This window comes from Prosopis cineraria, unplaced genomic scaffold (genome assembly GCF_029017545.1).
Source record: "Prosopis cineraria cultivar Desert tree isolate PC_DT_omini unplaced genomic scaffold, ASM2901754v1 PC226, whole genome shotgun sequence".
Classification (NCBI taxonomy): Eukaryota; Viridiplantae; Streptophyta; class Magnoliopsida; order Fabales; family Fabaceae; genus Prosopis; species Prosopis cineraria.
In genome coordinates, this window is record NW_026555553.1 from 19,702 (window position 1) to 38,023 (window position 18,322).

Genomic DNA, 18,322 nt, shown 5'->3' on the forward strand with positions numbered 1-18,322 from the left:
CACAATACGTAAGACAACACTGAGTACTGACAGTGTGCCATAGAATATCAAAAATCCACACCTTCTCATTGGTGAACTCCCACCGAGATCATGCCTTTTACTCTTGTCTACCTTTCCTGAGTATTGACCATTCAACACTCTAAAGTAGTATAATATTTATAAATCTCATTTTCATAAAAACATTGTTATTAAACAATTAGAAAACATATTTGCACTATAATTAAAGTAGTACCCCATAACCCCTTATAAAGCACATTTAATCTTTTAAAACATGTAATGCATGATAACTAGTAATATTTATTCAAAAATAGCTAAAACAAAGTAATAAAAAATATAAATTCCCATGTTACCTCAACCCTTTGGTACCAAAAGGGTTCCTTTTGTACAAAATAGAACTTGGCTTGTTCCTTAACTTCCGAACAAATTCCACCAACAATCCCTACAACATATAAGTGATCCACATCACTTATCATGTCAAATAGCATTAATGAAGACTATAACTCATACCACACAACTTGGGTCTATGAGCCATAATCCATCCCAATAGTCCATATATTAAACCAACCATTCACATAATATCACTTAACCACCAAAACCATTTATTAGCCATCATTAGGTTAATTTTCAATTTATATAATTTTTTATCAATTAAAAACCTTCACTTCGTGCCACCAACTTTCACCATTAGCCCTTATAATGAAAACCAAACCTTAATTTAAATCTTATTGGGCTCAAATAGCAAAATTATAACTAAATCAATAAGCTTAAACTATTGAAGAGCAAAAACCCAATTTCTCAGGATTTATTTTGTGCCCAAAACACCTCTTTTCATCCAATTATCCGCTCAAAATATTAGATCACTATATAGAAACTCAAAACATACTCCCTAGGATTCAAAGAAACAAAAGCTTACAAGAATAAAGCCTTTGGGATCAAAATCTAAAAATCTCCTCTTCCAAAAATTGAAAAAAATCAAGAGAAAGAGAAGAGGATTGAAGTAGGGAGTTTACCTATCGTGTAGCCGAGCTCGCAACGGTCGCAAAGACTCCTAGATCCGAGCCTAACTCCCTCTCTTTCTCCTTTCTTCTTCCTCTCTCTCTCTCTCTCTCTCTCTGCGTTTTGTTCTTTCCTTTTTTTTCTGCGTTTCTGCATCTCTTTTCCCTTATAAAAGCTGATCAAAAAGTTTAGAGAAAATTACAAGAAATGACCCAACATTTTTTATCATTGCACAAAAGCCTGGGTCAACTTTAGTAATTTTTCCCATAGTTAAAAAAATCAAATAAAACTAAACTTTTGCTTAGAAAAATTCAAACTCTGGGCCTCTATTAAATTATTTTAAATTTCAATTTAATTATAGATATTTTATTTTATTTTATTTTTATAAATCCGAGTCTTAAAATTTCAGGATGTTACATGTTGTATTTCATAGAAGCTGTTTGCAGTATGAGAAGCAGAATTACATGTGATTCTACAAGTTTCTCACAAGTTTCTACATGTTAGGCACATTGACTGCTAGATCACGCAAGTGCAAAAATGTGATTCATGCATGATTAAGCACTTGTGTTATGTGATGCCTTAAGCTTTGCTTCTGCATGCAAAATCATGCATGAAAGCCTTTGTTATCCACGCAAGTTTTAGCAACTATACTTCATTGCATTATGTTAAAGTGCAAAACCATATAGGGGTGTTTAATTTGGACTCGTCCCGATTGGCCCGGTATCGTCTTGATCATATCGGGACTAGTCTTGTCCCGGCCCGAAAATAATCGGGACGGGACTTTACGGGACGGTACAGGAAAGGGGTTCGAGACGGGACGGGACACGGGATTACCATCGGGACGTCCCATCCCGTCCCGAATATTATATATATTATTTTTTTATTTTAAATATATTAATTATATTAATATAATTTATACTTATATTAATTATATCAATTATAATTTTAATACTTACAATTCTTATTTAAAACTAAAGTGTTTTTATATTGATAATTTTAATGGTATAGAGTAAACATGGCGATATCTTTTTTATAATATATTAATTATATTAATATAATTTATTCTTATATCTATCTATTTAATAACTTTTATTTATAACATATTTCTTGCTTATTTTTAGAAGAGTAATTAGCTTAGTACATCTCCACTAAAGTAGAAGAACAATTATTTGATGTTGTATTTGACTTGCCTGTTGTTGCAAATCTTATAGCATAAAGATCACTTGTATTTTTTATTATAATATGTAGTTGTTATTAATATAATTCAATAATTAATTTTAAATTATTGTTATTTATGTACTTGTGTTATTTTGATTTTAAACTTAATAAATTATATAATTTAAAATTTTAATGAATATTATTATTCAGATCTTTTTCCGATATTATTTCATTTATCGGGACGGCGGGACGTCCTGATCTTGTCTCGGTCCCGTCCCGACTCTTAACGGGACGGGATGACTTTCGGGACAGGACGGGACACGGGACCAAAATTCAGTCCCGATCTTTTTTTCGGGACGGGGGTATTCCAGTCCCGTCCCGTCCCGTGAACACCTCCTAAAACCATATGTGAGATTGATAGTAGCCACGCGTGATTTATCACTTGTTGTACAATCATATTTTGCTTTGTTAAGTCTTAAATCATCACAATCTAAGTTAGAATTGTTTACTTGTATGATCATTGATTCACAAATCTATCTCTCTTGATCATGCAAAATCTTGCTTAAGTCATATGCAGTTTCATACGTGAAAATGCACTAGACGAGTTTGTGTATTAGTGCTTGCAATATTCACGTGTGATAGCATTCTTTCCATGCAAGTTTTTGATCACATAGAATGGCCATAGCATTCTACTAACCATTTCATGCATGAGAGAGAAGAGGTTCCACATGTGATTTATCACACAAAATTGATGATAGATTTTTTTGTGCAAAACACATGAGAGCTAGTGGTTCACTCATGAGTTTTAGCATAAAGAACTAAATGCTTATTCATAAGTGCAAAACCATGCAAGAGAGTAATGAGGTACCACATGAGCTTTAGCATGCAGAACTGAATACTTATTCATAAGTGTAAAACCACGTGAGAGAGAAATAAGGTACCACGCGAGTTTTAGCATACAGAACTAAATGTTTATTCATTGGTGCAAAACCACGTGAGAGAGCAATGAGGTACCATGCAAGTTTTAACTCACAAAACTGGAAGCTTATTCATAAATGCAAAACCACTCGTGAGGGATCAAGGTGTTCACACATGATTTGTCATATAAACATTCGTGGAACAATCTTAGTGCAATTTCACGCGTGATTCTACCAATCACACGCAAGAAAATGCACCAACAGATAGAATCATTGTTCTAATAGTCTATCAACTAACAAAACTATATATGTGATTTATTGAGTTAGAACAAGAACTAATGATCCTTGAGCGAACAAATTATCATTTGTGCATTTAAAGAGCTTTCAAATTGTGCTTTTACATCTTGCATTCATTCATTATTCTTGAAAAGAATTGTGAAAAGGTCACATAAGTTTATAAGTTTTCAATTGTAATTTCATCTACTCTTTAAGAGAATTTTCTACTAAAGCTTATTTCTTTCATCAGAATTCTTAAAAAGGTATTTTTCAAGTGTTTGTAACAACTTACTAGATTATAGCAAGGTTTTGTTGACTAAATCAAGACAAGTTTAGTCTTCAGAGTTGTATTATGGGGGGCAAGCACCCATTGAAGCTTGTGAACTTAGTTAAAAATTTCAAATGTGATATTGAGGACTAGACGTAGGCCAAGTTTGTGGCTGAACTAGTATAAATTTCATGTGTCTCATCTTCTTCCTCCACACTTCAGCTCTTTACTTTTTTCAAGTTTTCAAATGTTTTTAAGTGTTACCCAATTCAGCCCTTTGGTACTAGCCTATCCTAATAGAAATAAGGTAAGATCAGCATGTAACATAGGAATGATACTCCATATTCTTAAAGCCTTAACTCAAGAAAAATATAATTCTAATATTTAAATATGTAATTAATATAAATAAACAACTATACAATACTTTTATAAAAGCTACAAATCACCAGTCTTTTAAAAAAAATTCAGTAAAACTTCACATGAAAATAGAATTTCCCAAAAATTTACAACACAAATTTATGACACCAATTTAACAAAAGGGAGCTCTTCTCCTTAACTATAGTCAAACAACACAATATAAAGATCAGGACTCTAACTATAGTCTACGTGGAGCACCTAAAACATTATTTATAAAAATACAATATATAAATCATGAATTTCCATCAAAATAGAAATAAACTAAAATGATGTCTCTACTTCAATCCAGAAGCAAAATCCCTTCAAGGATCTAATGAAGGAACAGGATCAGCTATGCTATCTAAGACCAAATCAAATATTTTCTAATAGATAACGTCCTAACCATAACAGTTTGCACAATTAAAATGAATAAAATTTAATAGTTACATAAATTAAATGAGAAAGCAATTCAATGTAAATAATTTTATAAACTTGAAATAAAAGTTCTATATAACTTCAATAATAAGAACATTTCACTGTATAATGACAAAGCAGCTTTAACATTTAATCTTAACAAGTCAAAATGATTAAATAAACAAATAAGAATAAAAATATTTACTAAATTAAAAACCATTACATATGAAATCTCCAATTGATTAAAATTCATATATTTTTTGGGGATTTATCAAAATAATTCACAAACAGGGACACACAGTTCACAAAAATAAGTAACCAAACACAATTGAAGCCACAAAACAAATATGGACATACAGTCTATAAGAGTAATGCTAACCAAATACGGCTCTAAACCATAAAACAAATGTGAGTATGAGGCTTGTGAATAACAAACATGAAAACATAGCTAATGAAAATTAAACAAGCTAGTCACTCACCAAGGCGCCAAGGGCTAATGAGACTACTATTAGAAATTAGTGTCTTGTTTAAAATTTTGATTAATTCTATTTTTAAACATACAAGAAAATCATTACTATAAAAATATAATTTTCATTCTCAAAGTCAAAATTGCATGAATAGTTTTGAGCATTAAAAATTTGCCGAAATAAAATTTCATAACTAATGTCCTTGTTTAGCATTTATTAAGTAACTCAAAAATAACTAGAGTTGATAAAAATAATCTAATTAACTTTGAAAGTATCCTTTATAATGAAAAACACATAAAAATGCCATAATTCAAATATTCTGCAACATCTTTTTATAATTTCCCAAGACAAAAATAAATTAACAAAGTATTAAATATGAAATATAATTGTTATTAAATGATCTATGAAAAAAGAATTTTATTAATAAATTAGCTGGGACGTTATCCACTCACTTGAAGTGTTCCTGAGTACTAAAATTCACTTCTTAGAACCCAATCAAACATTCCTTCCTCCAAATGCCCTATCTAAATATAAAAAGAAAATTCAATGGCATATTCAAGTTTGATAAACTCTTTCTAGCTCTTCTCAAGTACAAGCAACAAAACTTAATCAATGTTCTATATAAACATACCATAACTAATCACTCTAAATTCCAAGTTCTCCTATCACCCCTTTTTATCAAGCAACTTAAAGGCATTCGCAAATCAAATCTTTAATTATTATCATTTTTAATTATCATCCATACAATTTCATAGAATGCAATTTGTCTCACCATAGTTTCATAATCAAAATTCTTCATACAATTCATGTTAAATTCATGAATAATTAATACCCAAACTAAGTATGTCCTCATAAGAGTTAATGAATTTTAAAAAAAATATAATCAAGCAAAACTCTTTCTAATATACGTATTAGCAAATATCTTGTAATTACTATTATTTAAAACATAACTCTAATTCTCCAATCTCCTTATAATAGGCGATAGAATTTGTAACATCCTGATTTTTATATAATAAAGAAATTGTGGAATTTAGGTTTTGAGGAAAAAAAATGATAATATTAGGAATTTATATTATTTGAGATTATTTAGAAATAATATTATGGTTAGGTATTTAATTATGAATTTAAAAATTTAAATTTAAAACCACATAAGCAATATTTAGTTAAGATATAATACATAAATAATTTTTTTATGTGTGTTAAAAAAAGAGAGAGAAGGTAGAAGGAACAAAAAAAAGGGGGGTGGAAGGTTGTTGTTTCTAAGTCCCACATTGGTTAGATGAGGGAAGAAAAGAGGTGCTTTCATGTATAAAAAGGAGGGGGTGTGTGCATTAGGAAGCATGAGAGGCTAAGATGCAATTTAGAGAAAATTGCAACTTATGGCCCAAAGGTTTGAATAATTAAATTTAGACCTATAGTTTTTTTTAATATAATTTTGGGACTCACAATTTCATTTTTATATTATTTTTCTCTCTTCCTCTCACGTTGCTCGGCGTTTTCTCGCAAGGGGGGATTATTTTCTTTTTCTTCAGGTATGTTCTAACTTTCCTGTTTAGATTAGCATTTAAAAATTTATTTAATTACAAAATTAATTTTATAGTTATTTTCTAAATAATATTAGCTTTCTAGTGATATGATTATTTTGTAGGATAGAGTAAATATTTTGATTAGGATTTTTCTATAGGATAGTTAATCTGATAATATGATGGATTAAAAATATAGGTTAAAACTCTTAGGGATATAATAAATATTATAGAATATTTTCTTGAGGTTGAAACTCATGTTTAAGAATTTTTGAGTTAAAATCTAAATCTATATGGTTGAATTTATGTGCAATCTGAGATGTAGGGATAAACCTATGATTATTAAATATTTATTTAAATATGAATAGGTATTTTTGAGGTTATAGAAAGGTGATTTGAGGCTTCAGGATAATTTTAAAATTTTTAATTTATTTTTGGACGAATTTTTAGAATATAGAAGGATGAAATTGTGATACTAGAAGTGATTTGAGGATAAAAAATAGTTTATTAGGGTATGAGAATTTTAGAAAAGAATTTGGGAAGTTAAATGAGGCATAAATTTTAAATTAGTGTTAATATGGATTATAGATCTAAGACTTTCACACTATTTAAATTAGAGTTATTTATTTTAATGTAAAATTAATATATAGTATTGTGAAATAATTATGTAGATTATATTGACAAAGATAGTGGTGAAAAAGGAGTTGTGAAGGGGAACTTGTTATTCAAGACACAAGGTAACCATTATTAATATGTTATGATGGGTGTGTTTGTGAATGGTTATGTGTTGTTTTGTTGTTTGGAAAAATTATGAATTATTGAAAATAAATACTGTTATATACTTCTGTGAAATCATTGCCAAGTGGGTTAAAAATTTATCTTTTGTTTATCATGATGAGATATTATTGTTTGGATATATTTCTGTTTGGATATATTTCTGTTTGGATATTTGAATGATGCATGACTTGTCAGGGTATTTTAATGTATGGTGTTAATGGAAATTTCTGTTCGGTTAATTATTACCACGTGGTAAGCCCTCATTGGACCCAATGAGTGGCGTGTCGCTTGGTCCAACTCACCTTTGGCCGGGTGATTTGGCGTCCGAGCATGACGAAAGGAGGATATAAGGTGCAGTCATGCAAATTAAATACTTGTTCGGTTTGTTTGAAAATATTATTCGGTTAAATGTTTTGTGTGCCCACTTAGCAATCGCATGATTAGTTACATCCGCATGCATCATTACATATTAATTTTGGTTACCGGGACTTTTAAGTCTCATTCCCCGTGATTAATATTTTTACAGGAGCGAGTCCGGCCGAGAAAGCACCAGAGGTGTAACTATGGTGTATGAGACACCATCTTTTACGTTGTCTCTTATTTTGGATTATACAATGTATCTTGTGCCAACTTAGGACATATCTTCTTTGTGGAGCATGTAAACTCTAATCCTTTTTATTAAAAGTATTTATATGACCATGAGGATTATGTCTGTCCCTCATAGTTTTAATTGCCTTTTTAGATATTTTAAGACTTGTGTTATGTCTTGGATGTATCATGGTAAGAAAATTTTCTACCATGATAATGGTTTTAATAATTTACAAAAAATTGGTTTGTAAATTTGAGGGTGTTACAGAATTCTATTAAACTTTCTTCTAACCTTGCCACGCAGCATAGTTGATCTAAATGATTTAAAGTTTTTCAAAACATCCTCAATTACATCACAAAGTTTTCTCATATTACTTTAGCCAAAGCTAAATTATTTAATGGAGATAAGATCCTCTCTTAAATCTTTCAACAAACACCTAATGGGCATCAATTCCTAACTCATTCAATAGAGCTTCTGAACCCTAGCCACTTGTCCAAAAAAATTTTTAGCATTGATAATTATATCAAATTCAAATAAAGTTTACAGCCTAAGCATCATCCTCTTGGTCTCCATAGTTCAACTTAAATCAAGTTCCCCTTCAAACTCAATATACATGACAATATAGGGGAGGAAAAAGTAAAATAAAATTCACAACCTTAATCATCTCAGCACACACATGCACGGAACAGTAAGAAGAAAAGCTCAAAGCTACTCACCAAAATCAATAACAGAGAAGGGAAGGAGAAGAAAGTGGCCAATGGAATAGGAGAAAGGAAGACGGTAATAGGCTGGCTTCCAAACTCATGAATCGGACCTCCAAAAGTACTAGACCAGCTTTTGTGTGCTCATCACCCATGAACAGAAAGAATGGAGAAGAAGGAAGAAGGTTCGACAACATCAAAATTAAATGCACGTGTAGGGTTTGAAATGAATGACGACATAACTAGGAAGAGGAGAAACTAATGGTAGCAGTGGCGGACAGCGTTCTCTAACACACCCACACCGGTGACGTTGCAGCATGAAGAGAAAGGATAAAGAACGTCAGTGAGCACACTGAAATCGGAGAAGAAACGAGGCTGAAGGTTCTGGATCTTCTCTTTCTCTTTCCTCTGCTATGATTCTCGAATGAAACAAGAAAGGGAAAATAAAATTTTGATCATGATGGTAAAATGATAATTTAAAAGGCCGAACAAAGAAAAAAAATAAAAATATAACTCTGTTGCCCCACCAAGCTTCAAACTTAGGACCTATAGGTCAATTGGTAGCATGATTTCCTCTGGACCAAGATTCCTTTTTGCACATTTGCTTGAAAAACTAATAAAAATACAATTAAAGTACTTAATAATAAATTTTAATTAATTTAAACTTATAGGTTATTACACAAAATTTATGTGATTTTTATGGATATTCTCTATAAATAGTTGTGGTAAACTTGTTATTTTGTAATAACACTTGCCTTCAATTTTGTTGATCTTTATCTAAAATGCTTAGCACCGATTAGAGGATGTGTTTGTTCCTATTGAATAATTCCATTTTATTATCCTACCTAAAACATTTCAACCCTTGAAAAGTCCTTTTGATTTGTGTGTGCAATGGCATAATTTAATGAAGATTGAGGTGAGAAACATGCCTTTGTAGATGGGCTACAATAGGTGAAATTGAGTGAAATACAAATCTTCAGGCACCTTGAATGTAGAGTGTAAATTTATTAGTGTTTTTAATGTAATTGAAAGTCATTTCTTGAATCTTTTAGCAAAAATATGATTAATTGGATGATTTTGTGTGAGAATGGATATTAAAATGTAATTAAAAGTTAGTGGACTAATTCAAGCATTAATTATGGGTTTTATACATGTAGGGAGGCCCAATTTTAGTAAAATACACAATTTTAATCTTCAGCAAATTTTTAGAATTTGGGAACCTCATTTTCAACTATTCTTCACTTCCAGCAGCTGCAAAACGTCTAGGGAAAGGAAAAATAGAAGCTCGGGTTTAGCCAGAAATCAAGAGTTCAGCCTAAGATTGCCCTGATTAAACATTTATTCTCCTTCTTCTCTTTATTTTAATGTATATATTGTTGATATCTAATGTCATTAGAGCCATGTATAGTTGATTTTCTCTTAATCTAAGATAGCTATGAATTGATTCTTAAATTGTAGCATGTTTAAACCATTTATTTGAGTTTACTATTAGTTCTATTTACTTAATATTGTGCTTATTTGTCTACTTAATGATTGACTATCATGGAGTGTGAATTTGGAGTTTAGGTTTTGCCTTGAAAAAGAAAAATTTAAATTAGACCTTTAGATTGAATAATGTGAGATTAGACCCATATAATCACATCAGAGTGAGTTTTTGCTTTTTGCCTTTTAGGTATTTGTGTTAGAAATAATATATTATTACAAGAAGGGGGTGTAATTAATCAAAAGATAATTATTCATAGTAATTCTCTAGATTAATGAATCAATATTAAGTGAATTTATTTAGGTAATTACATACTCTATAAATTGAAGAAAAGATTAGCAACCCTTGTCTGAGTTGATTATTTGTGATTGTTGGAGCTTTTATTTCAATGCATTTTTATATTTTTTATTTCTTATTTTGCAAAATCAAAATGAAAATTTGTTTTTCTTGACTTAAATGAAAACGAAAAATTTATCATCTAATTACCAATTAACTTAATTCTATATAAGAATGATATTGATTTATCATGTGCTAGTTTTATGAACTGTATACTTATAAAATTCATTATATATTTATGTGCATCAATCCCCCCTTACTAGAATAGCAACGTCATAATAGGAATGAGAGCAGGTCCTAGTGTCGAACAAGGAAGAGGAAAGATGAGCTTCACACCAATGGCCACACGAATGATACCGACGAAGAAAAGGGGAAGAACTTCACTATTGCTATGAAAATCGAAGTCGGAGGAGTAGGAAAGGCAGCGACGTACAGGGAAGAGAAAGAAGCAGAAGAACTGAGGGTGACAACCACGGGCACATTGAGAATAGAGGAGGAAGAAGGAACCTCCAGATTGCTTGTGGTCGCCAACAATGGATGAGAGGAAGTGCAAAGAAGGGAAGCCGGAGAAGATACGAAGGGGTAGCTTTTGAAGCTCTCCCCCTCTTGATCTCTACCTCTGCTAAACTAAACAAAATGAGGGGAGGAATAACCGAGAGACTACACCTAATTTCTAATGACCCCCTTTCTCTCTCTCACACATTAAGGGCAAGATGGTAATTTGAAGAGGTTGTGGCAAAAAATAAAATTTCCCACTTGTGCCACAAGGATTCAAGCCAAGGACCTCGAGTTAGACGCCGGATGAATTTCCACCCAAGCCACTTACACATCATGTTAAGTGTATCCCAAAACTAATAAAAATATTCATAAATTATTTTATCATAAATTTTAATTTAACATTTTAACTTAAATTATTGGGTTATTATAGGCTCTAACCCATTTGCAGTTTGAGATGATCAAAACCAAAACACACTTCGTGTTTTGATTAAATCAAGTTATATTGAATTTGAGGTTCAAATCCCTATAGACTACAACATATAACATTTTCTAGAAGCCTCACTTAATCCAAAATATAGGATATTGGATAAAATATATATTTATTTTTTTAATTATACCCTTACTTTATTATATTCCTCTTAAGTAATTAATTAGGTTGTTTTGAATGATTCAAATATTATATTTATTTTATTCAAGGGTACAATTGTAAAGATATAAAAATTTGTAGAAAATTAAAATAAGACTTTAACCAATTTTTTTAAAAACATAACTTAATTAAAAATAATTTATATTATGATTCAAGGGAATAAAAATTAAATTAGTCTAAGTTGAATGCTGATTGTGTAGATCAATTCTCATTATATAAACTATGTAACATTCTAAAATACCAACATGTTTTTTCAAAATATTTTAATAAAAATTGCATAAATTAAAAATGGGTCCCTAAAACATGAATGATTCTGCCAAGAGCATATGGCCCAAAATTCTCCGATATAAAAAAAACCAATAATATTCATAATCGATCTCATAATTCAAATAATATAGTTAGAGTTCAATCCAATTCTACAAGAATAAATCCATAGTCCCAAACAAAAATCAAGAATTTAAAATGTTCCCAAATTCCAAATAAATGTTTATAATATCCAAGGTCATGACAATTAACCAAACAAAATGAAACATGTGCTGAACCAAAAAATTATTGAGCACACAAGCTCAATTTTTCAATGTCTTCCCTTATGCTCTACTAGAACCCTCACATGAAAAAAATTGTAAGAGATAAGAGTGAGACTTAATGTCTCAGTAACATATGAGAATTTTAAATACTAGCAAACCAATTAAATATCTCATTTTTGCAACATTAGTTTATAAGTAAATTCACAAATAGGGAAGGAATACAATCCTCACAAACTAAAAGTATATCATAAAAATCATACAAATAAGTGATGTCATTCTAGACCCTCCCTTATGCCTTTCATCTATTTTATCCTACTAGCTAAGTTTAGTTTAAAGATACACCTAGCAAAAAGTGTATTACCTATAAGACTAAACTTTTCTCCTTAAAAGAAGGTGTCTAAGTCCCATAATCCCAAACCAAGGGAAAAGGGCCTTGACAAGAATGCCAACCACGGGATCCATATTGGTGGTTTACAATATGGCCAAAATAAATACCAACTATTTAATAAAAATTAAATTTAATAATTAACTAAAATAATCATAATAAAACTATTTAATATTTAACATTTTCTTTATTTTAAGTTCATTTTCCTTTCAAAGAATAATATTTTTATTAACAATATAATATAAAGAGTCATATAAATATAAATATTTTTAATATATTAATAATTAAAAATAAAATATAATATACTTGTGTATTCTTATAATATATTATTTGATATATCTGTGTAGTTAAATAACACATATTTAATTTCTCATGTAATGGATAAAAGTGTATTTCAGTTCAACTGACAAAGAAGCAAAACATAACGCTTGAGAAAGATAGGAGGTTAAAAGTTTAAATCTTCCCCTTGGCATAAATATAATGAATATTTGACATGACAATGAGCAAGTGATATGGCATGAGAATATATAATGAGTTATTGCACATGTGACGAGTGATGAGGTATGGAATGGTAAGAAACATGACATAAGCTGACCCACCCACATATTGCCCACAATAAGGCACTGATGATCTAGCATTAGGTGGCCATTATTAAATATAGACATATTAGCAAGATTATTTTTTACGACAAAATTAACGAGAAACAAAATTCCTCACTAAAATTATGCATTTCATATCGTTCACAAAACTACCAACCGATAGTCCGCAAAAATTAATAAAAATAAGCATAACTATTTAAATAATTTATTTTATCCTAAAACTAACTCTAATTTTTTCCAACATTCCTCGTTTAATCTCTAAATTATTTTATCCTATACTTTAAATTAATTTTTATAATATTTTATCCATTTTTCACCTTTATAAATTTGAAAAAAAAACCCTCATATTGAATTTCTTTTCCAAGATATTCAAATTCTATCTCTCATGTTTATGTCATATTTATATATAAATTCTAATCTATAAAATTATAAATAAATCCTTATTCATTTATAGTAAATTTCTTAAAAAATTTAAAAATTACTCTAAATTCATCAAAATTAATTATTTGAGAAAATTAAAATCAATATATAGCGACTTTGTCTAACTTTTTTAGTTCTTTTAACCCCTCAATCATTTGTTGAAAATAAATTACAAATTTAATTTTTATCTAGCTCCAAAGTCTCTATCCTCATTAAATCTCAAAAACATTTGGAAGGAAAATAAGAATGACTTACTCTCTCCATTTAAAAATATAAAATATTTTTTTAGGAGTGAGATGTTTAAAAATATAAGATATTTTAATCTTTTGAGATGTAATTATTGTCTTTTTTTAAAAGTATCTCTACTGATGATAATTTTATATTAATTGTAAGGTATTTAATAAAAATAAATATAAAAAAATAAAATTAATTTTAAAATAATTAATTATTTTATTAAAAATAAATTTTGATTAAAAATATTTATATTTTTAAACTAGGAGAATATATTACTTACCTAATTTTTTGACATCCCAGAATGAATGAAATAATTTTTTGAAACTCAACAGTTAACAGTATCCAAATAAAGCTGCAACGCTATGACAATGGCCATAATATCATCTGACTCTTTCAGCTCCCAGCGCCACGCAAGCGAAAATAAAAGACGCGCAAATGCACGCACGCTGCTGCCAAAGGTACTTTAACACCCCCAGCTAATGTCAAATCTAAGTGGACCCCACTTTGATTATAACGTTTATTATATAATAATAATAATAATAATAATTAATAAAAAAGACAACAAAAATCCCTTTTAAATATATAAATAATAATTTAATTTTTTAAAATTTTATAATTTTTTTAAAATTTTTAAAAATTTTTTATCATTAATAAATTTATATAAATTATTAAATTATTTTTATTAAAAATAAATGATTCACAATTTTTTTCATATTTACAATAATGTAACAGCAGATAAATAATTTAACATACGAAATTGCGATTCATTGTTGCATTATTGCGAATATAAAAAAAAATTGTGAATCATTTATTTTCAATAAGAATAATTTGATAATTTATATAAATTTATTAATGATAAAAAAGTTCCTAAGGACATTAGGGAAATTATGGCATTTTGAGGTGGTCATGGAAAAATAACAATAAAATCTCTCTAAAATGTATAAATAAAAAGTTGGTCCCTCAAAATATTATAATTTCTCTGAAGTCTTTAGAAACTTTTATGTCATTAATGAATTTATATAAATTAAAAAATTACCTTTGTTGAAAATAAATTATTCACAAGTTTTTTTTAAATATTCGCAACTTTTCTTCTTATAATTGCAATAATGCAACAATAAATAAAAAATTAACATGTGAAGTTGTGATTTGCTATTATATTGTTGCAAATACAAGAAGGAAAATTGTGAATATTTAAACAAAACTTGTGAATTATTTATTTTCAACAAGAATAATTTAATAATTTATATAAATTCATTAATAATAGAAATGTCCCAAAGAACTTCAAAGAAATTATACCATTTTGAGAGATTAAATTATTATTTATACATTTTAGGGGAATTTTATTCTCATTTTCCCTTTTAGGGGACTTCAAAACCATGTATGTCACTTTTTTTTTTGGATCTTTGAGCATTTAAAATTTGGATTCAATTTTTCATTTCATTTAAATACTCTCTTTGTTTTAAAATATAAAATATTTTTTGAGAGGTTGGATGTTAAAAAATGTAAGGCATGTTTAATCTTTCGAGATGTGAGCATTGCCTTTTTTTCAAAAGTGCCCTTATTGATAATGACTTTATATTTATTATAAGATGGTTGATAAGAATAAATATAAAAAGATAGGGTTAATTTGAAAGTAGGTAACTACTTTATTAGAGGTGAGATTCGGTTCAAAATGTCTTATATTTTTGAACGGATGGAGTATATTTTTAACTAATTGTAACACAGTAATTGAATTATTTATTTGAAATATTTTTTAATACTCCCTACTCCTTTAATGACTTTTCTTTTTTAAAAATTATATTTTTTATTCTTTTTTAATAAAATAACCTCACTCAATTAATTACTTGGTAAATTTCAATTACCATAAAATTACATCCCAAAATTACCAAAATCCTAAAATAAAAATATCAGATGTTATAGAAGACATGTTTTTTTTTAGAATCATATCCAAGGACCTGACAAGAAATTTATTCACAGGCAAAGACTAATAACAAGTTTCATTCAATAAAAAACTATTAAATATTCCTATTTTAATAACAACTAGATTAACTTCCATGCATTGAATGGATTACACATGAGACAAATAAGCAAAATATTTTAGAGATCAACATTTAGAATATTTCAACGCAAAAATTAATGTTCCTTTTGTTATAAATAAACTCATGAACATTAAGATTCATTTTTAAAAAAAAAATTGACGTAAAAAATGTGAATTATGTGCTTTTGTATTTGAATTACATACAATGTAATTATATTTGTTATTTCAAAATCATGTTTACAATGTATTGTCAGAAAAATTACCACACAAATTTCTTTCATTGAAATTGTATATAATTATATGTATAGTAATTTAAATGTGAGAGAATTAATCTAAGTAAATTGCACAAGTTTCATATAAGAAAATTGTAAGAAATAATATATATATATATATATATATATAATCAAATAACACTACAAAAAATAGCGATTTAATTACAAAATTTAGAGACGAAATAAATTTCAATCACTAATTCATTGCTAAAATAAAGATAAAATTTAGCAACGGAATGTTTCGTAACTAAAATTTTGTCATTATTCCGTCACTAATCCATTAGAAATAATTTGGCAATGGAATTTACCAACAAAAAATTTCATCGCTAATTTCTTAGGATATCTTATCCTAATTTAATGATGGAAATTTCTATCACTTAGCTTTCTAGCATCATTCCTTTGCTAATTCTATTACAAATTATTTTTAATTTAATTTTATTAATTATAATATATATTTATATATACTCCCTCCATTCAAAATTATATGGTATTTTTTGAGGAGTTGGATATTCAAAATGTAAGGTATTTTAAATCCTTCAAGGTGTAATCATTGCTTTTTTTTTTAAAGTGTTCATATTGATAGTGACTTTATATTTATTATAAGGTGTTTAATAAGGGTAAATATAAAAGATAGAGTTAGTTGAAAAGTAGGTAATTACTTTATTGAGAGTGAAATTCAATTAAAAATACCTTACATTTTTTAATGGAGGGAGTAATTTATTGTTATGCAATAAATATATAATTTAATAAAAATTATAATTTAAAATAATTTTTTATTTGAATTTGAATTATTTATATAGTATTGACAATAATAATTTAAATTGTATACTTAATTATTCTTATTTAAAAAAATATTAATAAATAAAAATTTAAAAATTTAAAATATTATATATTATATAGATAAAAATTATAATATAATATAATATGCAATGATAGTAAAATATTTTTCAATTGAATATTAAATTTATTATCAAAAATAATTTTTAAAATAAAATATAATAGAAATAATTATTATATATAAATTAATTTTTCCATCCTAATAAATAAATATAATTTTAAAAATAAGTAAATTTAAATAATATATTTATTAATATATATATGTATGTGGTTAAATATTATATATTTAATTTATCAATTAAAATTAAAGATTCATTTCAGCTCAACTAGCAATAAGGTGAACGCAAAGACATTAGGGAGTGTGAGGTTAAGAGTTCAAACTTGGTCAAAGCACAATTAAAAATAATAATATTTGACATGACAATAACAAATGATGTCACAATGAGGTGGCAATGAAGTGGTGATAAGGTTGCATTGTTCCACATGAGTAACGTGGCATTTATATTTAGGCCAACCTACAACGAAATTAACAATGGAATAAGTCCATTGAGAAATTTGCGACAAATTAATGACAGAATGCATTCCATCATAAAGTCAAAATAATTTTTCTTTATTTAGAGACGAAAATTTTTCATCATTAGTTCGTTGCTAATTAGCAATGAAATGCAATTTAGTCGCTAATTAGAGAGGGTATTTTTACCAATGAAAATATTTAGTTGCTAACCTGTTTAGTGACAAAATTTTTACTGATTAGCTAATTAGCTGTTTTTTTGTAGTGTAATATAGACTTGCACTTGTCAACTATGAAAATTTTTACAAATTAATACATTTTTAGTTCATTTTGTGGTAATGGAGTGTAAGATAATGTTTTATCACCTAGCACAAGTGACAATAAAGGTGCTAGTTAGGCGTACAAGAAACTTTTCCATTTGCTCAAGCCTACTCCATTGACATTCCATAACAAAACAAACCATAATTCCAAGATTTAAAAATTGTAAGACTCACAAAATAAAATGATACATTTTTAACATTCTAAGTACTAGTAAGAATATAAGACAACTCCTTATAATGTAACCACACCCCTTTTCTGCCAATAAAATCAATGATCCAAGCATTTGTTATAGCTCCAAGCATTGCACCAACAGTGACTAAAGATCCAAACATGAAAAACCATGATCCATAAAAGAGAAGATGAAATTAAGTATTAGTAAGTGTCAAGACAATAGAGCCCAATTCAATTTTGTCTAAGCCCAATAGTAATAAAGCCCTAATTGCTTATAGCCCAATATGTTCATAATAGATATTTATCTTGTATATTTTTAATTGTAATTATTTATTCTTTATGATGTAACACATGTCTACATTTGATGCATTGGGGTTTCCATTTAAACCTTATATATAGTAATGTATTCATGGGGCTCTATGCACCTTTCTATCACATCCATATACTTGCTATTTTATTATCTTGATATCAGAGCCATTACAGCTTTATTGCCATGGCTAACGAAGGTTCCCAATCCACTTTAAAGACTCCTACTTCTACTCACAGCTCACTAGTCTCTACT